The sequence below is a fragment of the Miscanthus floridulus genome, chromosome 12 (genome assembly GCF_019320115.1).
Source record: "Miscanthus floridulus cultivar M001 chromosome 12, ASM1932011v1, whole genome shotgun sequence".
Classification (NCBI taxonomy): Eukaryota; Viridiplantae; Streptophyta; class Magnoliopsida; order Poales; family Poaceae; genus Miscanthus; species Miscanthus floridulus.
The window spans coordinates 1,861,211-1,870,975 of NC_089591.1; the positions used below are offsets into that span (position 1 = coordinate 1,861,211).

Here is a 9,765-nt window from a genome sequence, read left to right on the forward strand (position 1 = left end):
TGTGCAATTGGTTATTAAATTTGATAGATGTTTAACATCTAATTAATTACCAAAGTTGTTAACCAAAACTGATTTTCAAAACCCTATACTGAATGTTCTAAGTTTCAGTGTCAATCTACCCTTGTTTTCTACCCTAGATCTCTCTAACAGTTTAGAATTAGAGCTTGAGCCTTAAAGCAAAGTTGAAGTCGACATGAAGATCAACAACTTGGGTTATTGGAGCTTGACAAGTTTATGCACAAAATCAGGAGAAAAAGAGAGGAGAAGAAGCCTGTTCAGTCATGAACAGTAGCATCGAGCAGCAGCTCGCCGGCCGTTCACCGGTCGTCGTCTGTCCCTCCTCGCGACGTTTCCAGCCTGTGGGCGCGCTGACGAAGTTGGAGTTCGCCTTCTTACCTTTAAAAGCCCGACGCCAGCTCTCTCTCTCTCTCTCTCTCTCTCTCTCTCTCTTCCATCTCTGCACCGCCGCCGGCAGAGCTCTAGTCGCCGACGAAATTCGTCTCCACCAATTCCGCTTTGTCCAATTCCTTTCTCCTAAAGCTTCGCCATGTCCTCGCGCATATCCTGGACCCGCTCGCGCCGCTCCTCGCTGTCGAAATCGGCCGCGCCGCCGCTTCTCGCCGCGAACGCGTCCGCCCCGCCGCCTTGATCCACCTCACCGTGGCCTGGCCACTCCGGTGATCCTATAGCTCAACCAGATACCGTTTTGTGATATAAGTGAGGCCGTGGTGCTCACCCGCTTGACCGTTGATCGATTGTCGTACAGGTTTCGCCGGAACGTTGCCTCGCCACCGTGTCCGCGCCGCCGCGTCCGCTCTCGACGCCGACAGCCTTCTTTGTAGCATCTCCTCCTCAACCGAGTGGTCGAGCATGTCCTCGGTGAGCTCCTGAGGCTATCGGTTACCTTTTTTTTACTTCTACCGCCTCGCCATGGCCGGCGCGTCGCCGCTGCTCCGCCGTGTCCGCCATGGCCGGCGTTGAGCTCGTCTCATAACCCTAGCTGTTCGTTTAGCACCGTAGATCGATGTGTGGCGTTCTCCTGAGCATGTGGGTGCTAGCCGCGTCGCTGTAGGTCTCGCCGGCGGCGTGAATCCGCCGGTCAGCGCGGGGAGGCCGCCGGAGTTGACCGGGATCGGCTGTCAGCGACAGTTGGTATGGGGGTTCGGGTGAAAAATGTTTTCCAGCAATTTTTTATTGTCTGAAAATGATTAATATGCTGATTCTTGTTTATTTCATCGAAAACTATAGGAACGTGATAAAATCATGAAAATTTATGTGTAGCCTCTTCATAATGTGCTCTACGTAGGAAAATATGAAATGATGAAAATTAATAATTTTTGTATCCTTAAAAATTGCATATTTTAATGGAAAAATGCTAGATGTAAGATTTTTGTAGGCTAAAATAATTATCCAATAATCATGTAACTTTTTGTGTAAATGACATGTGTTAATACCTGTCTCCAAAAAACAGTTTGGTACTATTTCGATAATTTTTAAATTATTCACTTAATTTCCATGCTTTAATTTATTAATTAATAAATACCAAAATGCTTAGGATAAATCATGAAATAGTTTGGGTATGTTTTGGAATTGATTGTAGACCTTGGGACACTTTCACCTCTGTTGTTCCTTGGCAATTTAATTGCTTATTAGCTACGCTCATAATCAACTTGGTGATAATAATAATTAAAAATGCTTTAAATCAATTACTTGCAATAGTACCGTGAAGGAAAATTGTACTCAGCTAATCTTTGTTATGCTTTCACCAATGCATTGTCATGCATCATTTCAAGCATACCATTATTGAGCATGCATCATTATCTCCGTGTAGTGAACGAGAGTGGGAGATTTCGTGGTTGATCAACTCCCCAAAGGAAGTTGCCAGCCATTGGAAATTGGGTTAGATTTCTGTGGTCCTTCTAAGGAGATTGACTACCCGACTAACATAGGCAAGCCCCGGAGCATACAACCCTTTCCTTGATGTTTACAAATGCTATTATCAATTGAGTCCAATAAAATGTGAATTAGGTAAATAGGAGTTGAGTGAAAAGTATTTGCTACATGATTACCTTGATATTCCAATACAATTCCTTGTCACCCTCTAGTAGTTGATAGGCTAGTTATGCTTAGCCCAGCTTAGTCGCTAAGTGACGGATGATGGCTTCGTCATTTGAGTTGGTACCTTATTCAGATAATGGTAATGAAATATGGATATGGTTAATATGAGACCGGGCGAGTTAGCTTGCATTGAGAATGGAGTCTTGGTATAGTGCTCCGCCTGAGTCGATTAAGGACAGTTTGTTGTTGGCCCTTAGATCAAGAATTTTGTAGTACTGACCACATACTCCGGTAAGTCTAATATCTCGGCTATTCGATTATGTGAAAAGACAACCGCACACTGGGAGTGGGAGATGGCAAGAGTAGCATGTACCCACCCAACGGAAACATCTGGGATGACGTTGGGTGGTGTAGTACTATGCCCTCGGGTAGCGCAAACCGGTTCATGTTTTGGAGGATCCGAGTGAAGGTTTATATATGTAGGTCTGGGACCCGCATATGTCGTGTGGTTAGGAATCACCAGCTGGGTTTAATCGGTTCGAATCATTGTTTGCTCTACGGTAAAAGGAGACTTGATCCTCGCACCATCATCATAGTTAATCAATGGAACCTGATGACTTATGGAAATGAGAAGAAAAGAGATGAGATGTTTAATGAAGTGATTGATTTATATCAGGTGCAAACTGGATACCGATAATGACTTAATACATAGCTAAAATATTGAAAGTAAGAATCCACTCATAGTAAGCTTTTCTGCACAAGTTACTCTTGCTTCAGACTTTCTCTTAAGCTTGCATGCCCTTGGAGTCTTTTCTTTTAGTCGAGTAAGTCTTGTTGAGTACCCTCAAGTACTCAGGGTTTGTTAACCCCTGTTGCAGGTTCTGACTTGTGCCTCTAATCAAGGTCATGTCAGTGGGCATGACATGATCTGATCATCTCTTCTATCTTAGGTACTTCACTTAAGTTACTTCTGTAGTTCTACTCAACTCTAGAAACTCAAATGTTACTTAAAGGTACATAATATGTTGTGTAACCTAATGTTGTAAATCTTCCATAACTCCGATGTATAAAATTTTTATATCAATGTTGTAATGTTGTGGTAACTCCATTGTTGATCATATATGAGTTATAAAATATGGATGATTCGGGGTTCCCCGAGGACACCCGATAGACTACCGGATTTTCTGGCTTTCATGTATATCAGTCAGAGGTCTTTAGAACAATGATGGGTACACGTGGGCCAGCATAATTTGGGTTGTTCTGCCACATGCGTGGACGATGGCATGAGCTGAAGGCGATGTGTGTGCGTGCGCCAGCACTAGTCAGGGTGGAGTTGATTGGTTTACCTCGATGCGAAACTCGTGCTCGCCCTACTGCTGGTGGTCCAGCCGTAGATGCTTGATGGCGGCGGCGGTGCCGGCGGCGGGCCACCCGCGTTAGACCGCGCCATAGGCGCCCCACCCCACCATGTTGGATTTGTTGAACCCATCCATCTCGCGCTCCAGCTCTCGATGGGTCACCACCAGTATGATGGCCATGGTGACGAGTAGCACAAGGCCTATGGCTAGAGTCGAGACTCGAGGGTGGCGGCACTGGATCCTGGCTGCTGTCGAGACCGTCGGGCGGCGGAGGGTGGTCCAAGAGGGGAGGAGGAAGGGCGACAAACGGTAGAGGGGGCTCCTCGTCGATGGATGGGGCTCCCTGTCAGGTACATGAGCGGCAGACGGGCAGACGTGCGTCCATCTTGCTCATGCGATGAGTCACGACGTAAACAAAGAAGTAAATCGATCTATGTGTTCTATTAGGCTAGGGGGTACTTTGGTCCGTTCAAGTGGCTGGGAGAGGTGCAAACATTATAGAAAAAGGAAAAGGAGAGAAAATGGGTGAAATCCCTTGAATTGAAGCATTTCGCAGTCACGATGTCAAATTTTGAAAGGCAGACGAATTGAATGTCAAATCTTGTGAGGCTTACCAACTCGATGTCAAATATTGAAATTTCTCCCGATGAACATATCACAAGTGTCTACAAATATGGATATGTGGATTTCAACTTAGTTTTTTTTAGGAAAACAGGAGGGTACAAACCCCTACAGTGCTTTTATTAAAAATGGGTAAAAGTTTTACAACAGAACTTCATAAAAACAAAAAGGGGCTCTTGTGTTCTTGCCACTACTTTGATGTGCAATTGTGATTTTGCCCTCGTTTTTCTAACTTTGTGATTTTGCCCTTAACTGTTCACAAGTCAATGCGATTTTGCCCCTGGTCAACAGAAAAAACAGGGGCAAATTCGCATTGACCGGGGGCAAATTCGCGTTGACTTGTGAACAGTTAAGGGCAAAATCACAAAGTTAGAAAAATGAGGGCAAAATCACAATTACACATCTGTGTAAGGGGCAAGAACACCATTTTTCCAACAAAAAAAGTTACAAAGAAGATCAAAGCAATTTCACATATGCTTCTAGCCATTGACTAATAGAGGGTTCATATGAGTTTTTCGCTCTAAGGATTTCAACTTAGTTTGCTTTTATATCCCTCGTTATGAGCACTTTTGTATTAGTTTGTGTTTGAGTCTATCTTATTGTTTCTAGGATACTACAATTTTGTAAGTTAGGATATGAATTCTCAATCCATTGTATGGTGCTTTAAAGCTTTAATTAGGCCTTTACCAAAAATAAAATAAAACCTCAAACCAAACAGACTCAGGATAGGAAGCACATACATATGGCTGCAGTATGTGTGGTTATTAATGCACATCCATGTCATATCTGTACGTCAGTCTATGCGAAAGACAGCCGGCAAATTTTTTTTTTCATTTTCCTTCTTCTCCTTATTTTCCATGCCATGTTTTTCTCAATTTGTTTCGATGTACTTTGAAAATACCTTATCAAATTGACTTAACAATATATATTTGATTTTTCTAAGAATATTATTCCATTATTTTATTTAGTTACAGCTCAAATTTAATTTATATCAATTAAAATTCTATAATTGCACTTAATAAATTAAAATTATCAAACGGATCCAAAAACTTACCAAAATTTTACATGAAACAATCTATGTTCTCTATTGCCTATACAAAAAGTTTTGAAGCCAAACCCCAATTCGATCGTCACTTTGACTCCAAATCTTACCGAATCCTTCTCAACACTACGATTCTTCTTTTAAGATGTTTCGGTTTGTAAACATCGTATATGACAAATTATATGAAACCTTCTTAATTTTTTACCATAGCCTCCACGTATGATATCATCACATCGTGACAAATCTCATGATTTTCAGACTTTGTTTGTTTTTTTTTTTATAATTTAAAAACCATTCGGCCATATGTTCGTGGTCGTGTTTCCTGAATAAGATGTTCGAAATTTCTTTTCATTTCCCGAGTAAGGCCTCACAATGGACTTAATAACATGAATATCATTTTTCTACTCATTTTATTCTATTAGTTTAATCACTTGCGGTTCAAATTTGACTTATACCAAAAAAATTCTTAAAATACAATAAATTAATTAAATATAGCAAATAGGTCCAAAAATATACCAAATCTTAACATAGAGTACCAGATGTTATATGTGGAGAGCAGAAAAAGTTTCAAGGTCAGAAGAGAAAAAAAACTTATTTCTTTGCCGAGTGCCAAACAAATATACTCGGCAAACATATTTCTTTGCCGCGTGTATTTGTTTGCGGAGTGTTTTCACTAACGAACACTCGGCAAACGTACTAACGGATGGCACACGGACTAACGGTTGTCCATGTGGCGGTTCTTTGCCGAGTGCCTAGCTTTTACCGAGTGTTTTTTTTTCTAGTTTGTCGAGTATCAAACTTTGCCGAATGTTGTCTTTTTTGCCGAGTGCTATTATTTTGCCGAGGATTTTTTTAATACTCGGCAAACATTCTTGTACTCGGCAAATACCAGTTTTCGGTAGTGCGCTATATATATAAGAGAATCGGTCAAAGCCAATTTAATAATTGATGAAAATGAAAGGTTTTGAATGTCGTTCACGGTGAACTCCATCGCACGAGCCACTATTGTCAGAAAAAAGCAAGCAACGGGATCGACCTAGTGTAGTTTGTCTTTCATCCCGTTCCAAATTATACAATCAATATATAGGGCAGTCTCAATGCTGTGATTTGGAATTAGGATAGTTTCAGAATAGTTTTTTTACGGCAGTGCTAGCGCCCGGATGCTGGGACGGACGTCCTTGTCCGAACACCCGCTTCCTGCGCTTAAACTCCGTGTACTTCCCGACCTGATGCGGCGTCTGAGCCCTCGCCTGATCCAATGTGACGTCTCAGCATAGGCGGATCACATTGCAAAATGTGCAACACCTGATCTACTTTTAAAACATTTAGATGCAACACTTGCAACATACGTCTGAAGACAAATGAAACACTTGAAAGATGAGTATGAAACACTTGCAAAAATACCTGAAGACACTTGAAAATCATTGCAAACATATACAACATCATGATATACTACTACGACGTAGTGTCTTCATTAGGAGTGCCATTAGATACATCCTGATATAATTCAGATGTATATTTAACTTTTTTCACGTTTTTTAGAGGACCATATTAAATTCTATATATAAGTTCAAATAAATGCTCTATCAAGATACATTTAGAATTTGATGAAACTAATATGATATTACAGATGTTGGTGTATTTTTCAAAAGTTGGTCAAAACGTCAGTGTCAATGTCATCCATTTCTTTCATATTGCGTCATGGCATTCAACCCCTTGACTATGGTGCGCTGTGAATTGATAACGATGGGCCAAGAAGCCCCAACCAAACGTCACCCCTCTCTCTATTTGTAACACATTTTCTTCTGACTTTCTGTGGAATCCAAACACAGCCACAAAGCAGCAATGGTTGCAACTACCGCGCACCTGCTGGCCATTCCACTAGCACTAGCCGCGTTGGTACTGCGGCAGCCCTCGACACGCTCCTCAGCGCAGCAGCCGCCACTGCCGCCGCCGGCGGTCGCGCTGCGTGGCTGCCGCGACAAGTGCGGGAACATCACCGTCCCCTACCCCTTCGGCATCGGCGACGGTTGCTACCGTAACGATGGAACGCCGGGGTTCAGCCTTGAGTGCAACGAAACCTGGTCCCCACCGCTGCTCACCGTCGCCTACCCCTACGGCATCCAACGGCTCGCCGGTTTTAACCTGGAAGCCGGCGAGGCTCGGGCCTACGTGAGCACGACGCGCACCTGCTACAACTCCACTGGAGGCCAGATCAACTCGACTACGTCAGCGGCTGCATGTCCGTGTGCCAGCCATCACAGTTTACCAAACCGGGGCTCTGCACCGGCGTCGGTTGTTGCCAGAGCGCCATACCCCCTGCTGTCGACTATTACGAGCCGTACATCCTCAACTTCCAGCCAGGGCAGGGAGACCCCATCTTCAACGCCGACTTCACGGCATGCCGGTACGTGTTCCTGGTGGAGACTGACTGGTTGACCACCACGTACAGCGACCGTGTCTACTCGAACCGGAGCGGAGACTTCGCGGTGCCTCTCGTCCTCGACTGGGCCATCCGGAACGTCGGCAACTGCACCGCCGGCAGGCGCAACGCCACCGATTTTGCTTGCCAGAGCGCGCTCAGCGAGTGCGCCGACTCCACCAACGGCCCAGGGTACAGGTGCAGCTGCAAGGGAGGCTACGAGGGCAACCCCTACCTCGACGGTGGATGCATAGGTACACACATCTTTCAATCTTGACACAGAATTGCCCTATGTTGTTCTTGATCTTCTGATGAAATGATTTCACAAAATCAAACTGCTGTGCACTGCTCCACAAATGGAAGACATCGACGAGTGCCAGCGCAGAGACCAATACCCATGCTTCGGCGTCTGTACAAACACTCCGGGAAGCTATACTTGCCAATGTCCTCCGGGGACAAGTGGAGACGCCTCCAGGCAGAATGGTTGCCGGCCCAAGGACAAGTTCACATTAGCTCTCAGAGTAGTTACAGGTACCTACCGACACATTACATCACTGTGTTCATGTGAAGGCGGGTTTTTTCACAAAAATTAGCTTGCTTGTTTGGCGAACCCAGAAATATGCTTAATTTTTGTGGATAATTCACAAAATTATGCCTATTTGCATGTTTGTGGAAAACCCGCCTTGCATCCCTAATCATGATATTGATGTTGCGCCATGTTACAGGAGTTAGCGCTGGTGTGTTCTTGCTCGGCTTCACGTGCTTCTGGCTCTACCTGGGCTTCCAGAAGAGGAAGCTCATCAGAGCCAAGCAAAAGTTCTTCGAGCAGAACGGGGGCGTGCTCCTGCAGCAACAGATGCGCTCCTACGACAGGGCTGGCGCCGGAGCGGCAGGGTTCAAGATATTCTCCAATGAGGAGCTCCAGAAGGCGACCAACGGCTTCGCCGCCGACCGCGTTCTAGGCCGCGGTGGGCATGGCATCGTCTACAAGGGTGTACTCGAGGACAGGAGGGTGGTGGCCATCAAGAAGTCAAAGATGATGGAGGAGGCCGAGACCAGGGAGTTCGCCAGGGAGATGTTCATCCTGTCCCAGATCAACCACAGGAACGTCGTCAAGCTGCTTGGGTGCTGCCTCGAAGTCGAGGTGCCTATGCTGGTGTATGAGTTCGTCTCCAACGGCACTCTCTACCACTACATCCATGACAAGGATTCCAATGCCGACATCTCCCTCGACACCCGTCTCCGGATAGCGGCAGAGTCTGCAGAGGCACTCGCGTATATGCACTCATCGGCTTCACCACCCATACTCCACGGGGATGTCAAGACGGCAAACATCCTGCTCGATGACAAGCTCACAGCCAAAGTTTCGGACTTTGGGACGTCAAAACTGGCACCAAATGATGAGGCCGAGATCGCAACATTGGTGCAGGGGACGTGGGGTTACCTAGACCCCGAGTACCTTATGACATGCCATTTGACCGATAAGAGCGACGTTTACAGCTTCGGCGTCGTCCTGCTGGAGCTTCTGACTAGAAAGAAGGCGTTGCACTTTGAAGGCCAGGAGGAAGATAGGAGCCTCGTATCTTGCTTCATAACGGCAGTGAAAGCCGGCCGGATGGAAGAGCTGCTAGACATCCAAGTGAGAAATGAGATAAGTGCCTGCGATATTCTCCAAGAGATTGTGGATCTTGTGATGCAATGCGTCAGCATCAGTGGTGAGGAACGCCCACCGATGAAGGAGGTCGCAGAGAGGCTGGTGAGGTTGAGGAGATACCAGCAGCACCCTTGGACTCAGGATGATGGCAATCCAGAGGAGACACAGGGCTTACTGCTTGTCTCAGAGCAACGTAATGGGCATCTTCAGTCCGGACAACAACAACATGCCTTTAATATTGAAGATGGCACTAGATATTTTACCTTGTAGGTAGATCATTGTAGTATATGTTTGTGCCAATAGTTTTTTTTATATGAATTCACCTAGATGTAAGAAAAATGAATATTTTATAAAGTAATCAACAACCTTCGCCACTATAGTCTATTCGCTAAGCATACCGACGCAGAAGAGTCTAAAAAATATTATGCACATAAAAAAAAATCTTCTTATTAAGCATACACCATTGCAGTGACGGAGGATGAGAAAAAAATTTAAGATACAGTAAACTTAAGAACTTAAGTAAGATTGAACGCTATTAAAATGGTTTATTTACATGCCACTGGACTAAAAGGTCCTCAAACTTGTATTACACCGACACCCATTTGTTGCA

The 9,765-nt window shown here is 44.8% G+C and overlaps 1 long non-coding RNA gene and 1 pseudogene across 1 annotated transcript; both read left to right on the forward strand.

Annotated features, from left to right (window-relative positions):
• The first annotated feature begins 448 nt into the window (after positions 1 to 448).
• Positions 449 to 3,222, forward strand: LOC136498325 (uncharacterized). Its single transcript, XR_010769565.1, has 3 exons — positions 449 to 677; positions 767 to 879; positions 2,937 to 3,222. It is a non-coding gene; the product is annotated as an uncharacterized lncRNA (long non-coding RNA).
• Positions 3,223 to 6,916: 3,694 nt separating this feature from the next.
• LOC136496589 (wall-associated receptor kinase 2-like) lies at positions 6,917 to 9,529 on the forward strand (annotated as a pseudogene).
• Positions 9,530 to 9,765: the final 236 nt, after the last annotated feature.